At 51.2% G+C, this 25,371-nt stretch overlaps 1 pseudogene; it reads left to right on the forward strand.

Annotated features, from left to right (window-relative positions):
- Positions 1–15,246: 15,246 nt before the first annotated feature.
- On the forward strand, positions 15,247–25,012 carry LOC132222157 (ubiquilin-4-like; annotated as a pseudogene).
- The last annotated feature ends 359 nt before the right edge of the window (positions 25,013–25,371 follow it).

The raw sequence follows: 25,371 nt of genomic DNA on the forward strand, positions 1-25,371 counted from the left end.
AATGTCCTTTCACAGGATGGCTGTACCCACATTTTATCCAGTAAAAACAAACAAACAAAAATCTATGTCTGGGTACAGGAGGAGAGCCACATGCCACACACACACACACACACACACACACACACACACAGCATAGTTTTTATAGCAGGAAATGGCCTTAAAGGATACCTGGTCCAACCTTCCCCTAATTAAGTTTCCCCATCTAAACACCTGAGACAGTTCAACAACTTCCTCATATGAAGCCTCAGTTTACTTTGGGGTAACCTCTACTATAGACCCCTATTCTGCCTCTGGACTCACATGAAGAAAACTTTAAAAAACACTCTACTTTTTAAAAAATATTTTTTTATTGATTTCAGAGAGGAAAGGAGAGGAGAGAGAGAGAGAGAGAAACATCCGTGATGAGAGAGAATCAGTGATCGGCCCCCCTCCTGCATGCCCTACACTGGGGATTGAGCCGCAACCTGGGCATGTGCCCTGACTGGGAATTGAACTGTGACCTCCTGGTTCATAGGTCAACGCTCAACCACCAAGCCAAAATGGTCGGGCATAAAAAAACACTCTACTGTTTCTCTGAGCATTCTCTTCCAAGACTAACTGTCCCATAACCTGCACTGCCCCTCATGACACTCCCTGTCTTAGCCCTCTCACACTATGGAGCTCTGAGCTTAAGGAGTGCCTGCCTTGAATTGAACATAAAATTCCAAACGTGGTCTGAATAATGCTGGATAGAAACACATATCGTATGCCTGCATTGATTAACTCACTAATCCAACATTTATTGGTAGCAGAAACTAAGCTAGCCACAAAAATAGACAAATATATTAAACTAGAGGCCAGGTGTACAAATTCGTGCATCAGTGGGGTCCCTCAGCCTGGCCTGTGGGATGAGGCTGAAACTGACCTTCCGACATCCCCTGAGGGGTCCCGGATTGTGAGAGGGCACAGGCCAGGCCGAGGGACCCCACCAGTGCAGGATCGGGGCCAGGGAGGAACGCAGGAGGTTGGCCAGCTGGGGAGGGACTGTGGGAGGGCTCCAGGGCGTGTCCGGCCCATCTGACTCAGTCCCAATCAACTGGACTCCAGCAGCAAGCTCACCTGCTGGTCGAAGTGTCTTCCCCCTGGTAGTCAGTGCACATCAGAGCGACTGGTCAACCTGTTGACTGTCTGCTCCCTGGTGGTGAGTGCACGTCATAGTGAGTGGTTGAGCAGCTTTAGCATATCATTAGCATATTATTGGTTGAATGGCTGATGGGACGGCCAGAAACTTAGCATATTAGTCTTTTATTATATAGCATAGCATAATAAATGCTATGTAGAAAAGATTACCTCTTCACTATAAGGACTATAGTTAATTCTACTACATTGTACACTTGAAAGTTGCTGAGAGAGTAGATCTTAAAAGTTCTCATCTTAAGGAAAACAATTTGTAACTAGGTGAGGTGATGCATGTTAACTGGCTTTTGTGGTCATTTTACAGTATATTCATATGCTAAATCATCATGTTGTACACCCAAAACTAATGTAATGTTAATGTGTCAGTTAGATCTCAATATAAAAAAAAATTTTAAATTCTACAAATTAAAAAAAAAAAAAAACTACCTCTTGATTGTACGTGTTGAAGATTCTGTATGGCCAAGCACTAATTCCAAGGGTCTTGCTTCCATCCCAGCCATGCTTTCTAGGGCTCTTCATCTTTTTTAAAATACATATTTGTGTTGATTTCAGAGAAGGGAGAGGGAGAGAGATATTGAAACATCAACGATGAGAGAGAATCATTGATCAGCTGCCTCCTGTGCGCCCCCACTGGGGATCGAGCCCACAACCCAGGCAAGTGCCCTGACTAGAAATTGAATGGTGCCCACCTGGTTCAGAGATTGACACTCAACCATTGAGCTACACCAGCCGGGCTAGGTTCTTCATCTTGTGTTTTGCTGTTATAGGCTCAGGGCCACAAATTCACTTTGCACCTTTGCCTAAGGAATACAACAAAAAGTGATGCAACTCCTTCAAAAAGCAACTGACACTCCTCTGTGCGAAACAGGAGGTCTTCCCTGGCTCCTCAGCACAACGGCTGGGAGTGAATTCTTCACGAAGACAGTGAAGGGAGAGTGAACAAGGTGAGGCTGATGAGGGCGCTTCCGTGGGAGGTGACTGGGAAGAGCCTGCGTTCAGTGGGCATTTGACGGAGGAGGGAGAGAAGCGCTGCCCAAAGGCAGCCACAGGAGCGTGCAAACGGGCCCTGCCCGGAGGCCAAGGGAGACGTGCTGGTCTATAAGACCCTAGCCAGCCAGACGCCTCTCCCTAAGGCGGAGTGGGAGACACCAGGCATTCTCGTCCAGCTGTCCGGCTGTGGCCAGGCCCGGGCCTCCTCGTTACACATTCAGGGCTTCCGTGGCCTTGGGGAGCTGAGTGAACAGCCTCCCCGCCTCAGACCTCCCAGCCTGCTTCTCCTCTCTCTTCGCTGTGCTCCAGGGATAAGTTTTCAGTGTTTGAACCATTTTATTACTGTTTCCGAGACAGCTGGACAGCTCAGCCAGTGACATGTTAGCCATGCAGCCTGTTTCCCTGAACTCCCAGCTCACTGCTTCGGGCGAGTGGGGAGGGGGATGCTGAAGAGGCACAACCCAAACCACCCAGGGAAAGAAACAAGCAAGGGGCGGTGACCGGCCTGGAGAAGGTGCCTCTGGCCTTCTCCATTCCACCGGACAGCTCTCTGCCTGTCCGAGCGCAGAGCCACGATGAGAAGCAGGTCTAAGGTGGGTCCTGGAGCCATTTCTGCTTTGCCAGGCGACCTCTCCCAGGGCCTCAGTTTCCCTAAGTGTGAAATGAACCTACCTCCCAGGGCTGCTAATGAGCTCTATGAGCTGAGAGACCGAGGCTGCTCAGACGCTGGGGGTTACCAGTGAGGGGGTAGAAAACGCAGCAAAGCAGTGAGGTGGGAAATGTTCCCTCACGGGCTGAGCCAAACGCCACAAGTTGCCACACAGAACTCTGGCTCCTGCTGTCTGTGGTGCAGGCGCTGGCTCCACTCGCCTGTGGTGCAGGTGCTGGCTCAACCCGCCTGTGGTGCAGGTGCTGGCTCCACCCGCCTGTGGTGCAGGTGCTGGCTCCACTCGCCTGTGGTGCAGGTGCTCCCTCCACCCGCCTGTGGTGCAGGTGCTCCCTCCACCCGCCTGTGGTGCAGGTGCTGGCTCCACTCGCCTGTGGTGCAGGTGCTCCCTCCACCCGCCTGTGGTGCAGGTGCTGGCTCCACTCACCTGTGGTGCAGGTGCTCCCTCCACCCGCCTGTGGTGCAGGTGCTGGCTCCACTCACCTGTGGTGCAGGTGCTCCCTCCACCCGCCTGTGGTGCAGGTGCTCCCTCCACCCGCCTGTGGTGCAGGTGCTGGCTCCACTCGCCTGTGGTGCAGGTGCTCCCTCCACCCGCCTGTGGTGCAGGTGCTGGCTCCACTCGCCTGTGGTGCAGGTGCTCCCTCCACCCGCCTGTGGTGCAGGTGCTGGCTCCACTCGCCTGTGGTGCAGGTGCTCCCTCCACCCGCCTGTGGTGCAGGTGCTGGCTCCACTCACCTGTGGTGCAGGTGCTCCCTCCACCCGCCTGTGGTGCAGGTGCTGGCTCCACTCGCCTGTGGTGCAGGTGCTCCCTCCACCCGCCTGTGGTGCAGGTGCTCCCTCCACCCGCCTGTGGTGCAGGTGCTCCCTCCACCCGCCTGTGGTGCAGGTGCTCCCTCCACCCGCCTGTGGTGCAGGTGCTGGCTCCACCTGCCTGTGGTGCAGGTGCTGGCTCCACTCGCCTGTGGTGCAGGTGCTCCCTCCACCCGCCTGTGGTGCAGGTGCTGGCTCCACTCACCTGTGGTGCAGGTGCTCCCTCCACCCGCCTGTGGTGCAGGTGCTCCCTCCACCCGCCTGTGGTGCAGGTGCTGGCTCCACTCGCCTGTGGTGCAGGTGCTCCCTCCACCCGCCTGTGGTGCAGGTGCTGGCTCCACTCGCCTGTGGTGCAGGTGCTCCCTCCATCCACCTGTGGTGCAGGTGCTGGCTCCATCCACCTGTGGTGCAGGTGCTCCCTCCACACGCCTGTGGTGCAGGTGCTGGCTCCACTCGCCTGTGGTGCAGGTGCTCCCTCCATCCACCTGTGGTGCAGGTGCTGGCTCCATCCACCTGTGGTGCAGGTGCTCCCTCCACACGCCTGTGGTGCAGGTGCTGGCTCCATCCACCTGTGGTGCAGGTGCTCACTTCACCCGCCTGTTGTGTAGGTGCTGGCTCCACCCGCCTGTGGTGCAGGTACTGGCTCCACCCGCCTGTGGTGCAGGTGCTGGTATCTCAAAAAAACTCGTTAATCAGGACACTCATAAGTCAAGGCCTCACTGTACTTCCTACTTTCCTAGTGGTAACATATCTTTTCTTCTATGGAATGGCATTAACAGTGTCAGAGGTTTTTAAAAACCACTTTCCTCGGGAAAAAATTAAAGTATATAATTAATTTTCAAGAGGTAGATTGACCTATTCTGTTTAAGTTTGGGAATCCTGGACTAGATGATCCATTAAAGATTATTCACTCCTATGATCCACCAGACTCGGAGCGGGAACTTGCTCCCAGTCCTTCAGCCACATAGAGGCAGCGCATCTCACACCTGAGGTCTTGGAGGCAAGGAGGGCTGGTCAGACCTGGGACACACACAGTAGCCATATGGCTGTGGGAAATCACTAGAGCCTACTTTCCCCTCTGTCCCGTGGGGGTCATGCCACCCCAACCCAAGGCTCAATCACTTGTGATTTCCCAGCTCCGAGAAGAAGGGACCCCAAGAGCTGTCCAGGGCCTGGCCGCCCGGAGAACTTCTCAACCTTCGGGGAAAGATGTCCAAGAGCAGCACTTGATGCTGTTGGGCCCGTGGGTGCCAGTGTGAGGGGACCTGGAGCAAATCCTACTGCGATGGTTGAGGGGGAAGTGAGTTTTATTATTAAAGCTAAACATGTTTTATTAAAGGGTTGTTCTTTATTATATGTCTTTGGTATTGCATCTTCTTATTCTGTTATTATATGATGGTGATAGTAGATGGTAATAGCTTCTTTTTAAAATTAGGGATTAGTAAAATTCCCAGATAAAACACTGAGAGACTACACCATTTCAAACTGACCTGAGATGGCTTGGTTACCCAGGTATCGAGTTCTCCCTGGTAGATGTGTAATCTCCAATCGCTGAGGGAAGAGAGGACCTGTGTTCTCTCGTGACAGTGAGGGAGTCCCAGACACTCAGGTGGGTGACAGTGAGGGAGGCCCGACACTCAGGTGGGTGACAGGGAGGGAGGCACAGACACTCAGGTGGGTGACAGGGAGGGAGGCCCAGACACTCAGGTGGGTGACAGGGAGGGAGGCCCGACACTCAGCTGGGTGACAGTGAGGGAGGCCCGACACTCAGGTGGGTGACAGTGAGGGAGGCCCGACACTCAGGTGGGTGACAGTGAGGGAGGCCCAGACACTCAGGTGGGTGTGAGAGTCAGTGAGGGAGGCCCAGACACTCTGGTGGGTGACAGTGAGGGAGGCCCAGACACTCTGGTGGGTGACAGTGAGGGAGGCCCAGACACTCTGGTGGGTGACAGGGAGGGAGGCCCAGACACTCTGGTGGGTGACAGGGAGGGAGGCCCAGACACTCAGGTGGGTGACAGTGAGGGAGGGCCCGACACTCTGGTGGGCGACAGTGAGGGAGGCCCAGACACTCAGGTGGGTGACAGGGAGGGAGGCCCAGACACTCAGGTGGGTGTGAGAGTCAGTGAGGGAGGCCCAGACACTCTGGTGGGTGACAGGGAGGGAGGCCCAGACACTCAGGTGGGTGACAGGGAGGGAGGCCCAGACACTCAGGTGGGTGACAGTGAGGGAGGCCCAGACACTCTGGTGGGTGACAGGGAGGGAGGGCCCGACACTCTGGTGGGTGACAGTGAGGGAGGCCCAGACACTCAGGTGGGTGTGAGAGTCAGTGAGGGAGGCCCAGACACTCTGGTGGGTGACAGGGAGGGAGGCCCAGACACTCAGGTGGGTGACAGGGAGGGAGGCCCAGACACTCAGGTGGGTGACAGTGAGGGAGGCCCAGACACTCTGGTGGGTGACAGGGAGGGAGGCCCAGACACTCTGGTGGGTGACAGGGAGGGAGGCCCAGACACTCTGGTGGGTGACAGGGAGGGAGGCCCAGACACTCAGGTGGGTGTGAGAGTCAGTGAGGGAGGCCCAGACACTCAGGTGGGTGACAGTGAGGGAGGCCCAGACACTCAGGTGGGTGACAGGGAGGGAGGCCCAGACACTCAGGTGGGTGTGAGAGTCAGTGAGGGAGGCCCAGACACTCTGGTGGGTGACAGGGAGGGAGGCCCAGACACTCAGGTGGGTGGCAGGGAGGGAGGCCCAGACACTCAGGTGGGTGACAGTGAGGGAGGCCCAGACACTCTGGTGGGTGACAGGGAGGGAGGCCCAGACACTCAGGTGGGTGACAGGGAGGGAGGCCCAGACACTCAGGTGGGTGACAGTGAGGGAGGCCCAGACACTCTGGTGGGTGTGAGAGTCAGTGAGGGAGGCCCAGACACTCTGGTGGGTGACAGGGAGGGAGGCCCAGACACTCAGGTGGGTGACAGTGAGGGAGGCCCAGACACTCAGGTGGGTGACAGTGAGGGAGGCCCAGACACTCAGGTGAGTGTGAGAGTCCGTGAGGGAGGCCCAGACACTCTGGTGGGTGACAGGGAGGGAGGCCCAGACACTCTGGTGGGTGACAGGGAGGGAGGCCCAGACACTCTGGTGGGTGTGAGAGTCAGTGAGGGAGGCCCAGACACTCTGGTGGGTGACAGGGAGGGAGGCCCAGACACTCAGGTGGGTGTGAGAGTCAGTGAGGGAGGCCCAGACCACTCTGCTGCAGGTGAGAACTGGCCGTGGGATGTGGGTCGGGGAGGGGAGCACTGGCCGAGAGACGTGGAAGCTTGCGCAGCCATCCTGGGAGCTCGGGGAATGGAGGCTCTCTCCTCCCCCAGGACGGTGGGGATGGGCCATGCTTTGCTGTCCGAGGGGCTGTGCTGTGCGCTGTGGGTGTTTAGCAGCATCTCTGGCTCTACTCACTAGACCAGCCGTGGCCAAACTACAGCCCGCGGGCCAGATCCAGCCCATTTGAAATGAATAAAACTAAAAAAAAAAAGACCGTACCCTTTTATGTAATGATGTTTACTTTGAATTTATATTAGTTCACACAAACACTCCATCCATACTTTTGTTCCGGCCCTCCGGTCCAGTTTAAGAACCCATTGTGGCCCTCGAGTCAAAAAGTTTGCCCACCCCTGCACTAGAGTGAGTAGCATCCCCTCCCCCCCACCCCACACACACAGCCGGGGGTGAGGGGGTGAAATCATCCTGGGCTGAGGACCACTCCTCCAACAAGCACCTCGCAAGCCAGGCTCACAGTAGACTCAGGTCACTTCTTTAAAAAAATAATAATAATTCTGCCCAGACACCCAGCCCTGCCTGGGCCTCACTCACAAGGCAGAGGGCCCATCAGGGAGGGAGGAAGGCAGCGTGAGCTGCCCCAGCACTGAGCCTGAGCCCCTAGTTCTTACACAGTCGCATTTACCGGGCGATTTCCCATCACCACACACTGCCCTGGACCCCGGTCCTAGCCGCTGGTGGAAGCACCTGCTCCCTGTCCCACACCCCTGCTCAAACGGCCCTTCCTGTGGCCGCCTGGAGCCCAGGCTGGGCTGGGCAACTGGGGTGCCACTCACGGAGGCCCTGCCTTGCCCGCTGGGCTCTCCCGTTGTCTGTCTTGGGCTCCCCGGGGCGGAGAGCTGTATTTTCTGGCTGGATGGTGGAGGGCCCCTGGCACCCACCACATTGGCTCAGGTGGGATGGCCATCCTCACTCTTCCCCATCCCTGGCTGTGGGCAGGGCCTGGCAGGGGCACAAGTAGGTCAGGCCGCTGGGCTTCCCCTCACCCTCTCCTCCCGTCTCCCCAGCCCCCTCTCCTCAGTGCTTCCTCTCTTGGGCTGACCCTGGCATCCCCCTGGAGAAGGCCCTGGGTGTGGTGGTGACCCCCTTCCACAGAACTGGGCGAGGAAGGTGACAAGTCCAAGCGCAGGAAGTCAGAGCTGCTGAGCTGGGAGCGGCCGGTGTCTGGGGAGAAGGACCAAGGAGGCCGAGGAGCCGCCTGGGCACCACAAGGCCCGCAGGTGGACTTGCGGGAGCACCTGTCCTCAGGCATCGCATGCGGTGCGCCGAGCTCTGGGAGGGCTATCCCGGGGCAGCCCTCCCGGTGGGTGGGGCCACCAGCTGGGCTCTTTCCTGGGCAGTGGGCACAGGCCTCGCCAGGCTCCTGCAGGCGTGTGCAGGGCGCTGAGCAAGTTCAGTACAGATTCCTGGAAGCTGTACATAAATAAGTAAATACACACATACATAACTGGCTACATGTTAAATTCACAATTACAGTTGATGTTCAAGGTCATATTTGTTTCCGGTGTCCAACCCAGCGATTAGACATTTATGAAGTGAGCACCCCGATAAACCTAGTGCCCATCAGACAACATACACAGTTATTGCGATACTATTGACTATATTCGCTTAGCGGGAGCCCAGCAGCCAGGTCCAGAATATACTTCCTAAAAATGACAAGGCGAAATGCTCGGCCTCGGAGGTGCTCTGAAGAGTGTAGGCTACTGGGCATGCTCACCGCTCACCCCCTGTCCCTCCCTGGGAAAAGCGCCTGATGACTATTCCTCACCAATCCATGGAGCTCGAACACCGCTTATTTCACCAGAGAAATCATCTGACACCGACTGTGCATGGTGAACAAGCTCTGAGGTTAAAAGGAGACAACGTCACTAAAGCACTTGGAGTGGCCACTCCAGGGGATGAGCTTCTGATCAGACTTTCAAATGCTACTGACCAACCACAAAGTGTGAGAGCTACGCTCGCTCTGCCTCCTGACAGCAGCTTCGCTGCCCCAGATCTCTATCGCTGCCCTGTCCTGCAGGTGTGACTGAGCCACGACATCCAAGTGGCTGAAGCCACTGCTTCCCCAAAAGCCCTTCCGGAGGCGCTGAGTCCCTCCAAAGGCAAAAGGGCCTCTTGCCTTCAGCCTGTTCCCGCATGTAATTTGCACCAAATTTTAATGCAAACCACTGTCCCCAGCCACTTCTCACTACTGGCAGAGAGGACAGTTTAGAACAAACTCAGCCTGGATCCCATCTTCGGGGTGAGTCGCGGGAATGCCAGCCGGAGTTTGTGCCTCCGTGAGTTTGTGTGTAGAAGAATGCACAAGTTGCAATTAACTCCCAGCGAAGTCACTCCTCAAGTTAATTAGAAATGCAAAGTGTGAGTCTCAATGTTATGAGATTATAAAATGGCTTAATAATGGGAACAATGAGATTGAAGCATATGCATTCTGGCCATGTAAATATTTCATAACAGTGCCAATCTGATTTCATTTGCCTAATCATGCCATTGATATGCAGCCACCAGCCTACAAATAGAAAGGCTGAATTGCAACAGATCACCCTTCTAATGTCATAATTATTAATATTCTTGGGAAATGGAGCTCTACACTCCAATGGAAACTGCTAGGCCTTTTAAATTGAGATGGGATGGCACTGCGAGGGGGCGTGGGGGGAGCGGGGGGAGGAGGAAGGTGACAGGTACACCAGCCCCAACATCCCCATCCTGTCTATTGGCCAGAAGTATTTAGGTAATTAAGCAGCTCAACAAATTAAAGTGATGAGAATGCTGGAGAGAAGAGGTGCAGGGCATCAATCCCCCAGCCCCAATCAAAGTCATAATGAAACGCACAGGCAACTGAAGAGAAGGAAAGAGAAAAAACACTTTGTGGCAATAAAGGGTTCGGTGCAGGAGGTTCAGTCAGTGCTGCCTGGGCTGTGGGCCGCGCAGGGCAGCAGCCTCCCCTCCAGCTTCCTCTGCTTAGCACGGCCCATCTCTTTGTGCACAAACGTCTTATATGCACAGAATCCGACTGCCCCTGGACATCTGGGAACCGCGGTCCCTTCATCTTCAGTTGTACTGCTTTGCGACGTCTCCTCTGTCACCGACTCATTTCCCGTGTCTGCTTCTCCACTCCATGAGGAATGCATGGTCCAGATGCTCTCACATCTCTGTGGCGTCTCGCAGTGACACACACGGTGGCTGGTGGGCGCCGCGGGCAGTGGCATGGACTCTGTAAGGCGGCACAGGGAGGGGGAGGCTGCTGGGTGGACATTTGTAAGACAGGTGTTTGAGTTTGGCCTGCACTTAACTTGGGCAAGTCACCGAACCCCTCCAGTCTGCTTCCCCATCTGTAATAGTTGTGCGGACTGTTCAAGAATGTCACATCGCTATTTATTATTCACACCGGGCCTTGTTTCAAAAAGGCCCTGGACCAATCAGAAAACACTTAATAACATGTCAAATGCTACGCGGGAGTTTAAAATGAACATGCTGAGCCCTAAGTTTCTCTGCTTCCTTTCGCTCTCAGCAGACTCTCCCTAGCCAAACAGGGCTGCCTGAAGACAAACGCTAGACAGGTTTCCTTTTAAAGAAACATTTTTTTTTCTTTTTTTAAATAATTTTTTAAATATATTTTATTGATTTTTAGAGAGGAAGGGAGAGAGAGAGAGAAACATCAATGATGAGAGAGAATCATTGATCCACTGCCTCCTGCATGCCCCCCACTGGGGATTGAGCCCACAACCCAGGCATGTGCCCTTGGCCGGAATCAAACCTGGGACCCTTCAGTCCTCAGGCCAACGCTCTATCCACTGAGCCAAACCAGCCAGGGTCTTTTTTTTCTTTTTTTTAATCCTCACCAGAGAATACCTTTTCCATTGATTTTTAGAGAGAGTGGAAGGGAGGGAGAAGACAGAGAGGGCAGGGGTGAGAGAGATACATCGACTGGTTGCCTCCTGCACTTGGCCCCAGCTAGACAGCACATTTTTAGTTCTTCTTAAAAACTGACTGAGCAAGTTACTTACCGTCTCTAAACTTCAGTAACCTCAGCTGTAAAATGGAGATAATAGTTCCTGTCACTTGGGACTGATGTGAAGATTGAGACAACATACACATAAGACATCTAGTGTGGTGTCCAACTCACAGAAAGCTCTCTCTCTCTCTCTGTAATCTTCACTAATATTACTTTTAATTAACTCTATCATTATATTGCATTACATAATAAACGATGCTAACGGTATTACTAATTAGTATGAATTATAAAATTACTAAGGCCTGGTGCAGGAATTCGTGCACAGGTGGGGTCTGGCCCATCCGCCCTGATTGGGGTCTATTGGGGCTGGCTGGCCGGGGGGGTGGGGATGCGGGAGGTTGGCCGGCCAGCCCCGCCCACATTGGGCAGATTGGCCTGCCACTGAGCGCGTCAGAGCGACTGGTTGTTCCGGTTGTTCTGGTCCTTCTGGTTGCTTGGCTTTTATATATATAGATAAGTGAAGGCATAGCCGTGAACTCCCAGTTAGAGATATTGCACAGATATAACTTGACTCCCTTCTGGCTGTCCGACTGTCTGCGGAACTGTAGATTGTCACTATATGTCCACAGTATCTATTACAATAGAAATTACCAGGACTTCTATGGCACTAATGTGTGCCAGCCACTGTTGTAAGCACTTTACATACTAATAGAACTCTTTTAATTCCTACAACAGTTCTCACGAAGTGGGTCCAACCATTCTCCCACATACAGATGAAGAAACCGAGCCGGGGACGGCATATAACTTGCCCAGCACAGAGGCCGTACATAGCAGCCCTGGGATTCAAACCACTGGCCTGGCTCTGGAGCCCTCCATGCCTCTGGCGGATGGACCATCTGTGCTGAGTCCTTCTGATAAAGCCGTTTGCAGGATGGGGAACTTGGGGTTCACTCCCATCGCTCCTCTGCCGGGAAGCTAAGAGGCCAACAGTGATAAACCCAGAGGGACTTGCCTGTTCAGCTGTGTTTTTATCCTGAAAGCCTTTAGGCGAAATGTATGCTCTTCAGGTTGAGGCCGACCACACTGCTCACCGTTGTTTATCTCAGTCCTTTGCACATCCTGTTTCCCCTTAGACCAGGTGTCCAAGGCTGCTTCTCTCCTCCTCATCTCCCCCTGCAGCCAGGTCATGGCTCTGCATTAGAGACCAGCCCTGCCCCACGGCTCGCGCTCTCCCAGCAGGTAACCGGGAGATCGAAGGTGTTCTTCCAGCAGCAGCCCTTGGACCTGAGTTTTGCTCCCATGTTGCAGCTGAGGATCCAGCTCCCTGCGTACAACAAGGGGCCAAGGGAAAGGTGGTGCTGCTGAGCAGTTATGAACACAGAGCAGCAGCAGGAATGTCGAGGCCCAAATCTTGGTTTTCCTTCCATTTAGTTGTGTGATCTCGGGCAAATACGTAACCCTTCAGTGCCTCCATTTTCCTTGTTTTTAAGTAAGAACTAATAACCTGACTTGGAGAGCTGGTGTGGTGACCAGACTTGCTAATCCATGTGAAGCATTTAGAATAGTGCCTGCTGCATAGTAAGGGCTTGAGAAAGATTCATTTTTATTCTTCATTGCATGTAGAACCACCCAGTTGTCTAGATAGTTCTGTGCTGACCTCTGACCTCTGACCCCTCTGGCCCATCACCCTTTCTCTTGGTTGGGTGCAGAGCCCCTTCCCTTCCTCCCTCCCTTCCTCTTCTCTCTTGAGGCTGCAATTAACAAAGGGTAGCAGCACAGGTTGGATTCCATTAGGACAAGACCCCAGAGCAGATGCTGCTGATGTGCAGAGGATGGAGCAAAAGAATCGGGACCTGCTTGGGACAAGATGCTAATTGGTTCCTTCCTGGTGACTTTCCACCCCTGAGTGAGCAAGAAAGAGGGTCTCCGTGGCTTGCAGGGGATCATGCAAATGAGCACCTGCGTCCAGGGAGAGGTGAAGACTGTCTCTCCGTCTCTCCAAAGAGAACATAACTTCATTTGTCCCGGCAAAGATTTAATGCCTGCAGCCCGCTAAGCTGGAGGCGGATAAAGTCACCTCCCAAACTCGCGGCGCTCTGGCTCTTGCACAGGCCGGGGAGGTCCTGGGATCATGGGGGCTTGAGAAGAGTTGATAGTCATTCTATCACCAACGAGTTTGGGGGACACGAAGAGCACATGGCTGTCAGTGGTGGGAATCAGGCTGAACAATGAACAAGTCCCCATAGGAGTCCCGCCCCTGGGAACTCTGCGTGGCTACAGTGTCCTCCTGGACCAGGCGACTGTGGCCTAGAAGGGAGTGGCTTTGTCTCATATGTACACCAGTGCCCCGGTCATGGATTCATGCACATTGAAAGGTGGCCGGTAGGGCAGGACTGGGCAAGACGGCCGGGACATGCCCTGGAGCCAACCTCCCGCGGTCCCACCCCTGCCAGCTCCACCTGGGGCGGCGCCCGCTCGAAGGGCGGAGGGGGAAGGGCGTCTGCAGAGTGAGCGGGGTCCCTCCAGCAGGTGGGGTCCTTCGGCCTGGCCTGTGGGGATCGGACTGAAACGGGCTTTCAGACATCCCCGAGGGGTCCCGGATTGGGAGAGTGGTTAGAGCGCCAGCCCTTGGACTGAAGGGTCTCAGGTTCCATTCCATTCAAGGGCATGTATGTCGGTTGCAGGCTCAATCCCCAGCCCTGGTCCAGGTGTGTGCGAGAGGCAACCAATCACTGTGTCTCTCTAACCACTGAGCACCCGGCCAGGGCAATTTTTGTATCTCTTGGGCCCCCACTTTCTTCATCTGTAAAATGGGGGAAATAAACTCTAGCATCTATTTTATGGGTTGTTGGAAGGATCAAAGGAGATAACAAGTGCAAAAGTCTTAGCATAGTCCCTCATATTATAAGCACTCAAGAAATGTTAGCTGTAACCATAATTCAAGGGCAACTACAAGGCCACAAACCCCAAATGTTATTCACCACCTGCTAACTGGTGCCTAAACTCTCCACAGTTAAGAGTATAGGCTGAAGCCCTGGCTGGTGTGGCTCAGTTGGTTGGGCATCGTCCCGTCCACTGTACGGTTGCTGGTTCGATTCTGGTTGTGGACTTGATCCCTGGTAGCAGGTATGCAGGAAGTAGTTGATTGATGCTATGCTCTTACATCCAAGTTTCTCTCTTCTCCCTTCCTCGCTCTCTAAAAATCAATAAACTATTAAAAAATAAAGAGTTAGGCTGAGAGGCCAGACTGACTTGGTTCAAGACCTGCTCTTCTACTTGCTAGCAGTATAGCTTTGGGTAAGTTCCTTAACTTGAGGCTCTATTTCCTCTTCTTTAAAAGGGAATGATGCTGATAATGGACTCCCTCTTTGGGGGACATTGTGAGTCTCAAATAAGTGAATAGATGTAAACTGCTTAAAAAGGTACCTGATACACAGTAAATGCTCAATTAATGCGAGAATTCATGCTATGGCCACTACACATCCCATTTCCAAGGTTGTATTACCTGTTTACACCAGGGCAAAGGTAACCTATTGGCTCTGGTCTGTCATTTACCCGCAGTGAGAACAACTCTCCAGTTCCACCCGAACAGATAACGGTTCCGGGAACCTGAGAGCAAAGATGACTAAGCTCTGACCCTGTCCTCCAGGCACATCCCAGCAGGCCCGTGGGTCTGGGCCAGGCTGGCTGCTAATCCTGCAGCCGCTGGCAGTTTTAAAGCTCTTTCTCTGGTACCATCCTGGGCTTGTTCGGGGAACACGGATGTTACCAGTCCATTTGCAACTGAGGAAACAGGGTCCCTTCCTTTAAATGCCTCACAAAGGTCACCCCGCTGGCTGGCAAGTGGCTGAGGCAGGCTTAGAGCCCGTGCCCTCCCTCAAGGCGGTGTCGGCAGCCCCAGGAATGGGTTCTGAGAGGTGGGGGACTCAGGACCCCAGAGGGCACCCAGGAGGAGCTCGGGCCAGTGACTGTTTTCCTCTGAATGCTCCAGGCAGATGCTGGGGCGCGGGAGGCCTTGCCCTGAGGGCTCCCGCCTGCCCCTCCTCCCTGCCTCCCCATCCCAGTTAAGCCCCTCTCTCCTAACTGTCGGGGAAGCTGCCTTTGTCACTCAGGCCTTTTAATCCGGGCTGCCACTCTCCTCCCTTGTTTAGTGGCTAATGAGCCCTCCCCTGATTAGAGTTTTATGGTCACCTATAATTAGGCCCCACTAGTGCTTTTGAATAAGCGACTTTTAACCTGTTTCATCTTGTAATTGGGGGCATCTGCCCAGGGGTACCCACATATGAAGCAGGCACAGGTGTGGGTAGAGGGTAAACGAGCTATGCTTGTTGGGTACACGCCTGCGGATGTCTGTGAGTACAATAGATGTGCACTGCCTTTGTATGCATACATGGGCTATGTGGTGGTAATAAGGGAGAGCATGTGGCCGCACAATTACTGTTTAGGTGTGCATGTGAAGGAGGGCATGTGTGGGCAAGGAGTTCTAGTTGTGTGCGTGCAAGTGTGTGTGTTAAGGGAAGGGGGTAGGAGGGACAGGAAACTGTTGCTAAGTTCCTACCATCTCTCTCCCCAAAAAAGTATTTATTTTTATAGATATTCCATGTACATGGATTGAAAAGGTACAAAGGATATACAAGCCCCGCCCCCCCCCCCCAGCCATCCAGTTCTCCCCCTAAGGCAATCGTTATCACCAGAAATATTCTGTACCTACTAGTATACAGCATGTATTTACACGTACCTTTTTCATAGCAGGGTGATCGGCGGCTGACACATTGTTCTGGCCTCGCCCTTGGCTGTTGTTAATGACTTTGGTCTGTTCCACATCTACAGAGAGAGCGTTTCCCCCCTATCTTTGTTGTTGTTAATTTCAAAGAGGAAGGGAGAAGGGGAGAGAGAGAGAGAAACATCAATGAAGAGAGAATCATTGATCGGCTGCCTCCTGCACGCCCCACACTGGGGATCGAGCCCTCGACTTGGGCATGAGCCCTGACCAGGAGTCACACCTGGGCCCACACTCTATCCGCTGAGCCAAACCGGCTAGGGCCCCCTATCTTTTTAATGACTGCATAGTATTAGCTGTCCTACCATGCTCACTTACCAATACTCTTGTGAAGTAAATGTGTGTCTTCCCATTTGAAAAAATGCACTTTCCTCTCATCTTTCTCCTGAGGAAGCTTAGCTTGCCCTCGAGCACGCTCACCAGAGCAACTCCCAACTCTGCGCCTGAGCACCGGGCAGGGGCTCCACCTCCGGGCGGGCAGCGGGCACGGGAGCCACGGACCTGCCCCGGAGAGTGAGGCCGCGCGTGGTTTGAAGTCTGGGCTGCCAGGCAGCTGCCATGCTGGCGGGTACAGCTGCCAGGGCGGCCCCGGTGGTGACCTGCTGTGCAGTACAAAGCACCCCGCGCCGGGGCTGACCGCTTGCGGCCACGGCTTTTCTCACGCTGCCTGCGAGTCAGGGTGGAGGGCAGCGTGGTGGGGAGCTGGCCCCGACGGCTTGTGAAGCTGCAGTCTGCACGCTGCCAGGCTGCACCCTCTCGAGGCCTGGCTGGGCCGAGGAGCCGCTGAAAGGCTCGCCCGCAGGGCTGACCCCGTGGCCCTGGCTTGTACGCGAGGCCGCCATTCTCCACCGGGTCTCTCCGAAGTGCTGGTTGAGTGCCTGTGTTCATTTACTCTATTTTATTTTTATTACTGCGTAACGAATGGCCACCAGCTTAGCCGCTACAACGGCACCCGTCTGTCTCCTAGCTCTGCAGGCCAAAGCCAGGCAGACTCACGGCTTCGTTCTTACAAGTCAGAACCAAGGTGCCAGGGTCTGGGCTCTGACCTGGAGGCCCTGGGGGAGATCTGCTACCCCCTCCCCTTTCGGCAGATTCGGTCCTTGTGGTCACATGGGACTGAGCTTCCGTCCCTGCAGGCTGTAGGCTGAGGGGGCTCTTGCTTCGGGGCCACTTTGAGTCAGCCACAGGGCAAGGAGTCCTCCGCGTGCTTTGCATACCTCTCACTCCCTCTGTCACCAGCTGAAGAAACTGCTTTTAAAGGGCTCGTAGGACTCAGCTGGACCCTCTCAGATAACTTCCCGATCTTAAAGTCAACTGATTAGTAACCATAATTAACCTGCAAAATCCCTCTTGCCAGGCACCCTAAGTTAATGATGGGCAGACACTTGAAGTCCGGTTATGGAGGCCGGGAGAGTATGAGAGTGGCTCCACTCATTGCTAACACTTGGTATTATCTGCCTTTTTCTTTTTTAATCCTTACTCGAGCATATGTGTTGTTTTGTTTTTAAGATTTTTTAAATTGATTTTTAGAGAGAGAGGAAGAGAGAGATAGAAACATCAATGGTGAGAGAGAATCATTGATGGATGCCTCCTGCACACCCCCTACTGGGGATCAAGCTCACAACCCGGGCATGTGCACTGACTGGGAATCAAACCAGCAACCTTTCATGGGGCAATGCCCAACCAACTGAGCCACACTGGAGGATATGTTTTTATTGATTACTTTTAGAAATTTAGGGAGAGAGAGAGAGAAAGAGAGAGAGAGAGAGACATTGATGTAAGAGGGAAACATTGATTTGTTGCCTCCCATTCCCGCCCCGACCAGGAATCAAATCTGCAACCTTTTGTTATACAGGACGACACTCCACGGCCAGGGTGTCTTTTTCATTTTCATTATTCTGGTTGGCCATCTAACACCATTCATTCAGCAAACATTTATCAAGTCCTCACTACTATGGGCTGAATGTAGTGCACAGAGTAGGCACTCAATAATAAATATTTTTAAAATGATTTTCCAGATGGTAAAAATACAAAACTCAATTAGACATGAAATCTTCCCACAGGAGCTTAAAAATATATATGTAGGAAAAGGCTGATGACCAGTATGTAAATAACACTCCACAATAGAAAAAGCAATAAGGACCATGAAGAGGGTGCATGAGACTGCTGGACAAATTCAGAGGAGAGAGAAAATGCTTTTTTATTTAGAGAGAGAAACAGCAAGGGACACTTCCTGGAGTGGGCGGCATTTAAGTGGCTCTGTAAGAATGCATTGGGACTTCGCTGTGCAGAGGTGATGGAGAGCAATGGTGACAGCAATATTCCAAGCAGATAGGAGAACATGGACAAGTGGCAGAGCATTCACAGAAGAAATCCAAGAACTGAAAACTAGCAGCTTTCTGGACACATTCAGTGCCCAGAAGTATTTTGTTTGGTCAACTCGAAGTTTTTTAACAGGGACCCCCAAAATCAACCCAAGCCATTAGGCTCAATTAATATTTGACAAAGGAGTCAAGAGCATACAATGGAGTCAAGACAGTCTCTTCAATTAATGATGTTGGGAAAATTGGGCATTTTCATGCAAATAAATGAAACTAGACCACCAACTTATACCATACACAAAAATAAACTCAAAATGGATAAAAGACTTAAACATAAGATGCAAAACCTTAAAAATCTTAGAAGAAAGTGGCTGCACGACCAAGGGTGATCCCAAGTGGGGGGGCGAAAGGATTAAGGAAAAGACAGACAAGAGAATAATAGCTGGGTCTCGGTCGGACGCTGCCTCCCTGATGAGGAGACAGCGACAGCGCCCACAAGCCATGTCTTTATTTTATAGCAGATGTCATGAGGCAAAGCAGGGGCGTGATCACGTTGTTTACAGCATTCTCATGGGCACCAACCCTACTCAACTACATGCACCTGAACTCTAGCACAAGGCACGTGGGGTTACGTGTTTGGACCATAGATTCAAGCTTACAACCACAGCCGTTGGCTATAATTGTGCTGGGGGGGCCCTGCCCTCCAGCTGGGACTTGAACGTGGCAATGAGAGGACCCTGTCCTTTCATTAGTCCGAGGCTTGAACCTGGCCAAAACACCGTAACTGCGCCCCACAAAGAATACATAGGCAGCAAAATATCAGACATATGTCAGAGCAATATCTTTACCAATACATCTCCTAGGACAATGGAAACTAAGGAGAAAATAAAAAGCTTCTGCACAACAAAAGAAACCATCAACAAAACAATAAGAGAGCCCACTGCATGGGAGAACATATTTGCCAATGTTATCACCGATAAGGGTTTAGTCTCCAAAATTTATAGGGAACTCATACAACTTAACAAAAGGAAGATTAAACAATTCAATCAAAAAATGGGCAAAGGACCTAAATAGACACTTTTCGAAAGTGGACATTCAGAAAGCCGAGAGACATATGAAAACATGCTCAAAGTCACTAATCATCCGAGAGATACAAATCAAAATGACAATAGGGTACCATCTCACACCTGTCAGAATGGCTATCATCAACAAATCAACAAATGACAAGTGCTGACGACGATGTGGAAGAAAAGGAACCCTCGTGCACTGCTGGTGGGAATGCAGACTGGTGCAGCCACTGTGGAGAACAGTATGGAGCTTCCTCAAAAAATTAAAAATGGAACTCCCATTTGACCCTGTGATCCCACTTCTAGGAATATATCCCAAGAAGCCAGAAACACCAATCATAAAGGATATATGCACCCCTATGTTCATAGCAGCACAATTTACTATAGCTAAGATTTGGAAACAGCCTAAGTGCCCATCAGCAGATGAGTGGATTAAAAAACGATGGTACATCTACCCAGCGGAATACTACGCTGCTGTAAAAAAAGAAGGAATTCTTACCATTTGCAACAGTATGGATGGACCTGGAGAGCATTATGCTAAGCAAAATAAGCCAGTTGGAGAAAGACAAATATCACATGATCTCACTCATTTGTGGAATATAATGAACAACGTAAACTGATTAGCAAAAATAGATCCAGAGACAGAGAAGCATCGAACAGACCGTCAAACCTCAGAGAGAAGGCAGGGCTGGGTGAGGGGGCAGAGGGTAACATCAACCAAAAGACTTGCATGCATGCGTATGAGCACAGCCCATGGACACAGACAATAGGGAGGTGAGGCCTGTGCTGGGGGGGAGGGAGCAGGCAGGGAAAGGTCAAGGAGGGGGAAAGAGACATCTGTAATACTTTTAACAATAAAAAATTAAAAAATAAAAGACACGAATGGTCGATAATTCTTTTAAAAAGTTTAAATTTGAATGCATTTGGCAGGCATGCACTTTCCGGTGCTAGATAGTCAACATCCTTCCTGTTGTCTTGACCCGGCTCTTCAACCTCTTCACAGGCGCACCTCGCCCCGGGCCCAGGACAGTGCTGTTTGAGTTCAATGTCCCTTCAGATTGCACTAGGAAACCACAGTCCAGGACAACCACGCGGGCCGCGAGGAGGAGGCCTCTCTACGGAACCGGAACCGGCCTCTGGGGTTCTCTCTGAGCTCTCTTTGCAGAGAGGCTGATGGGCCGGCCGCAGCCACGCTCATTGTGGGGACTGCCCATTGCGGCTGTCAACAAATTCCTATCTTTGTTTTTCTCTGGGGCGAGTTTTAATTAAAGGAAAAGGAAAGGTGCCCGAGGTGTTTAGGCGAAAAGACAGAGGCGGAGACTAAACGGGCATTTACTGAGAGCTGAGCCGAACACACCAATGGCAAACGTTTTCTTAACTGATTAAAAAATGCAAACAGAACGTCTCTCCCCTTCTCAGAAATGCAATTGCTTCCTAAAGCCCGCGTAACCACTGGAGAAGCTGACTTAAAAAGCAGAATAAAATAAATTTTAAGGTAAAATGGGACGGCAGTAGATTCGGAGGCGCCACCTGGTGGCCTCTTTCATCCCAAGAGACAGGCAAAAGGATTGGTCAGATGCTTGATCCAGGTAGGACTGACCTTGGCATAGAAAACTCCCCGCGTGTGAAAATGAAATTTACCAAAAGGTTTTATTCAGGCTGAGACCGACGCAGTGGGGAGCTCAGTGCAGTGGGATAGGTGGAATTCAGGCCTTTTAAAGCACCTGTGAGAATTTCTCCCCAGAGCCCTGAGGGAAGAGGTGATACAGGGACAGGAACGTAGGGGGGAAGGAGTAATCAGAGCTCGAATCTCCCTCCAGCCTCTGCAGGGCCCGGCCTGGGAGTATTTCTCCAGGGTTCTGGGGTATGTGAGAGAGAAAGAGACTATTCCATATACATGATGTTTTAATATTTTTACCAACATTGTTTACTTTTAAAAACATGTATTGACTTTATTGCAAATTAATAACATAACCACAATAAAGGGTGTGAGGGGGGAAAGGAACTTCGGAAAGTGATTTAAACTGTATACTTTAAAACTGAAGAGAACACACTATTGTACTCTAATTAGTAAGTTTGTTTTTCAAATAGGTTATAGGTTAGCAATTCTGAAACTGCTTTCCATGTAATCTAAGATTGAGCAAATAAGCAAATATATTGTTAATAATAATCACCAGGTGTTTTTACTGTCGGAAGAAGGAATTATCAATAAAAAAGGGAAAGACTAGAATGAACTCTGAGTGTTGGAATTGAATTCAATGCATCAGTATAAACTCAAGGTATTCAGTAGACAGACAGATGTGGAAATAAGTAAAGATGTGTTTGTATATCACACATGAAAGCCCTGCCCACCGAGTGAAGAAACAATGACCCCTGGTAGCAGTGAGCACCTGGTGGTAAGATTTTTGTTTCTAAATGTTAGTCTCCAGTAAAAAGGAAGCAGGCCTTCTTTAAAAGACGGCTGACTACATCAGTGGGGCAGGCAGGGCGAGTACAGAGTGAGCTTTGACCAGTTTGTGGTACCAGCAAGGATGGAGGTGCTCAAAAATGATGGGGTCATATTGCAATAAAGCAAGCTAACTTGACGGGGCTTCGCAACCTGAGACAATTTGGGCAACAAAATAAAAAATGATAATAATTATAATCAATAGAATAAAACAAATATTTAAGTGTATACTGATATCAGTATGATTAAATCAAAAAGTAGATAAATGGAAGAAAAGGAGAAATTCTTTCTGACAGGAACACTCCAATGATGGCAATAAAAAATCATCAGTTACAAATACCACAGTAATAATTGTTTTAGGGAAGCATTATCAAAAGATGTTAAAATTCGCCCTCGCTGATTTGGATCAGTGGATAGAGCATCAACCTGCAGACTGAAGGGTCCCAGTTTCGATTCCTGTCAAGGGCACATGCCTGGGTTGCGGGCTTGATTCCCAATAGGGGGCATGCAGGAGGCAGCCAATCAATGATTTTCTCTCATCATTGATGTTTCTATCTCTCCCTCTCCCTTACTCTCTAAAATCAATAAAATATATATTTTTTAAAAAGATGTTAAAATTTGTGGTTAAAAATATGACCAGAAACAGGATATTTACATAGTCTCAGGGTATCTCTCTATAATATACTTACTAATTACCATGAGAAATATAATAAGTTCACAGTAAAAAAAAAAAAAAACACAAAAAACCTGTCATATATCTCCTGAACCAAGGAGTCTAAGTTACTGTCACCAGTAATGAAATATAGAAACAATATGGTGTGCTGAGAAGGACATGTCATGTATGACGTATCCTTACCAAAATGCATAACCAAATTGAATCATGAGGAAACTCATACAAACCCAATAGAGGTGGCCTACAACTTCACTACCAGTGCTCTTTAGCGGCATCAAGGATATGAATAAGTTTTTAAGAAAACTAAAGAGACATGGCAAATAAATGCAATGTGTAATCTGCATTGAGTCCTGGAGACAGTTAATGAAAGTCAGATAATATCTGTAATTAGTTAATGGAATAATAGTTAATTCCTGACTTTATCATTGCATTATGGTTATTAATATGTTAACATTTGGGGAAGTTAGGTAAAGATTACATAGGAATTCTTTGTAACCATTTTTATGGTGTTTCAAAAATCTTACATTAATTCAAAAATGAAAAGTATAAAAATTAAATAAGGATTATTTTTTTAAAATATATTTTATTGATTTTTTACAGAGAGGAAGGGAGAGAGATAGAGAGTTAGAAACATCGATGAGAGAGAAACATCGATCAGCTGCCTCCTGCACATCTCCCACTGGGGATGTGCCCGCAACCCAGGTACATGCCCTTGACCGGAATCGAACCTGGGACCTTTCAGTCCGCAAGCTGACGCTCTATCCACCGAGCCAAACTGGTTTCAGCAAAATAAGGATTATTGATCCACTACTACATATAAGGCACTTGACCAGAGCACCAGTTCTCATGATATATAACCTGTGAATTAGAAATCTTTCAACATAATGTCAGATAATTATCAGAGCATTGTTCTATTAGCTAGAAACCCTATAACTTTTTTCTTATCCATCTAACATGTTTGTATCTTAGCTATTGCTTTGTTCAGTCATTGATTTTTTTTTTTTAATTAAAAGACTATGGGCTGCCCTGACTGGTTTGGCTCAGTGGATAGAGTGCCGGCCTGCAGACTGAAAGGTCCCAGGTTCAATTCCAGTCAAGGGCATGTACTTTGGTTGCAGGCACATCCCCAGTGGGAGGTGTGCAGGAGGCAGCTGATCTATGTTTCTAGCTCTCTATCCCTCTCCCTTCCTCTCTGTAAAAATCAATAAAAAATATTTTTTACAAAGACTATGGGCTAATCTTCCCACTGGGAATACAACAATGAATAAACCTGACATAATCCTTACTTTCAATGAACTAAAAATCACATGGAAATATAATTAAACAATTATAATGCATAAGAATTTGCAGGCAGCATAACATAATATCACAAACTCTAGTGCTATATTGTCAATTCAAATCCAAGCTCTACTAGCTGTGTGACTTTGGGAAAAGTACTAAGCCTCTCTGTGCCGCCATTGTCTCATTTGTACAATGGAGATGATAATAATAGTATCCCTCCCAATGCTACCACATCCATGCGCTCTAGCTGTGGGGGCATCCTAGGCCTGGGCAGCCTGGGTCTGGGCTCCGCCAACTCCATGAAGCTGCAGCAACAGATGCAGAGCAAGTGATGTCAATTCTGAGATGCGGTGACAGATCATGGAGAACCCCCTGGTCCAGGACATGATGTCTAACCCTGACCTGATGGGCCACATGATCAGGGCCAACCCCCAGATGCAGCAGCTGAGGGAGCGGAACCCTGAGATCAGCCACATGCTCAACAACCCCGAGCCCATGAGGCAGGCGATGGAGGTCGAAATCCAGCCATGATGCAGGAGATGATGTGGAACCAGGACCGGGCCCTCAGCAACCTGGGGAGCATCCCTGGAGGGAATAGCGCCCTCCGCCGCATGGACACTGACATCCAGGAGCCCAAGTTCGGTGCCGCCTGGAAACAGTTTGGCAACAACCCCTTGTCTTCCCTGGCCGGGAACTCTGACAGCTCATCTTCCAGCCTCTGCGGACTGAGAATCTAGAGCCCCTCCCAAACCCCTGGAGCCCCCAACCCCCACCTCCCAGGCCCCCGGGTCCGGTGGGGAGGGCACCGGAGGATCTGGGACCAGCCAGGTGCACCCGACAGTCTCGAACCCCTTTGGGATCAATGCGGCCAGCCTGGGGTCAGAGATGTTCAACAGCCCAGAAGTGCAGGCCCTGCTCCAGCAGATCTCAGAGAGCCCCCAGCTGATGCAGAACATGCTCTCTGCCCCACGCGCGCAGCATGATGCAGACACTTGCCCAGAACCCTGACTTTGCCGCACTTCGCGGGAACCCCCAGCTTCAGGAGCAGCTCCGCCTGCAGCTCCCAGGCTTCCTGCAGCAGAGGCAGAACCCAGAGTCACCCTCCCTCCTTCCAATCCCTGTGCCATGCCGGCGCTGCTGCAGACCCAGCAGGGATTGCAGCCCTTGCAGACTGAGCCCCCGGGCTGATACCCAGCCCTGGCTCCTTCGGGATGTCCCGGACCCTCGCACCCTCAGCAAGCAGCAATGCCAGGCCTGCACCCGAGGCCCCACCTCCTCACCGGCCCCACCAGCCACTCCTCCCACAGGGGCTTCTAGGGCTCAGCAGCAGATGGCCCGGCTTTCGGCAGGAAGTGGAAACTCACAGGTGCAGACCCCGGAAGTGAGGTTCCAGCCGCAGCTAGTTCAGCTCAACGCCATGGGCTTCATCAATGGCCAGGCTAACCTGCAGGCACTGATTGCCACAGGAGGGGACACCAGTGCGGCCACAGAGAGGCTCCTGGGCTCTCAGCTCTCCTAATCTGTGGCCGCGACTCCTGCTTCTCCCTTCCCCGGATGCCAGCCTCTGGCTCCTGTCAGCGCCTTCCCTCTGCAGCTGTCAGCCCTGTCTTCCTGTCCTCTCCAGACACAGGGTGGCTTTAGAGGCGTGGACCCCAGCCCCGCAGCTCTGCCTCTACATCTCTTACAGAATCTTCTCTCCTGCTCCTGCTTGAGCAGAACTATTTAACGGTCTTCACAGTTTTGTTGATTGGCCCCACAACTGCCTTTGCAATCTTCACACTTCTCAGTGGCAGCACAGAGTTGGAGGAGGAACCGACTCTGGTTTATTGGAACGTGGTCTTTCACCTGTACCACTAGGGTTTTGCTGGTCTCGTGTTT

This window comes from Myotis daubentonii, chromosome 19, assembly GCF_963259705.1.
Source record: "Myotis daubentonii chromosome 19, mMyoDau2.1, whole genome shotgun sequence".
NCBI classification, from domain to species: Eukaryota; Metazoa; Chordata; class Mammalia; order Chiroptera; family Vespertilionidae; genus Myotis; species Myotis daubentonii.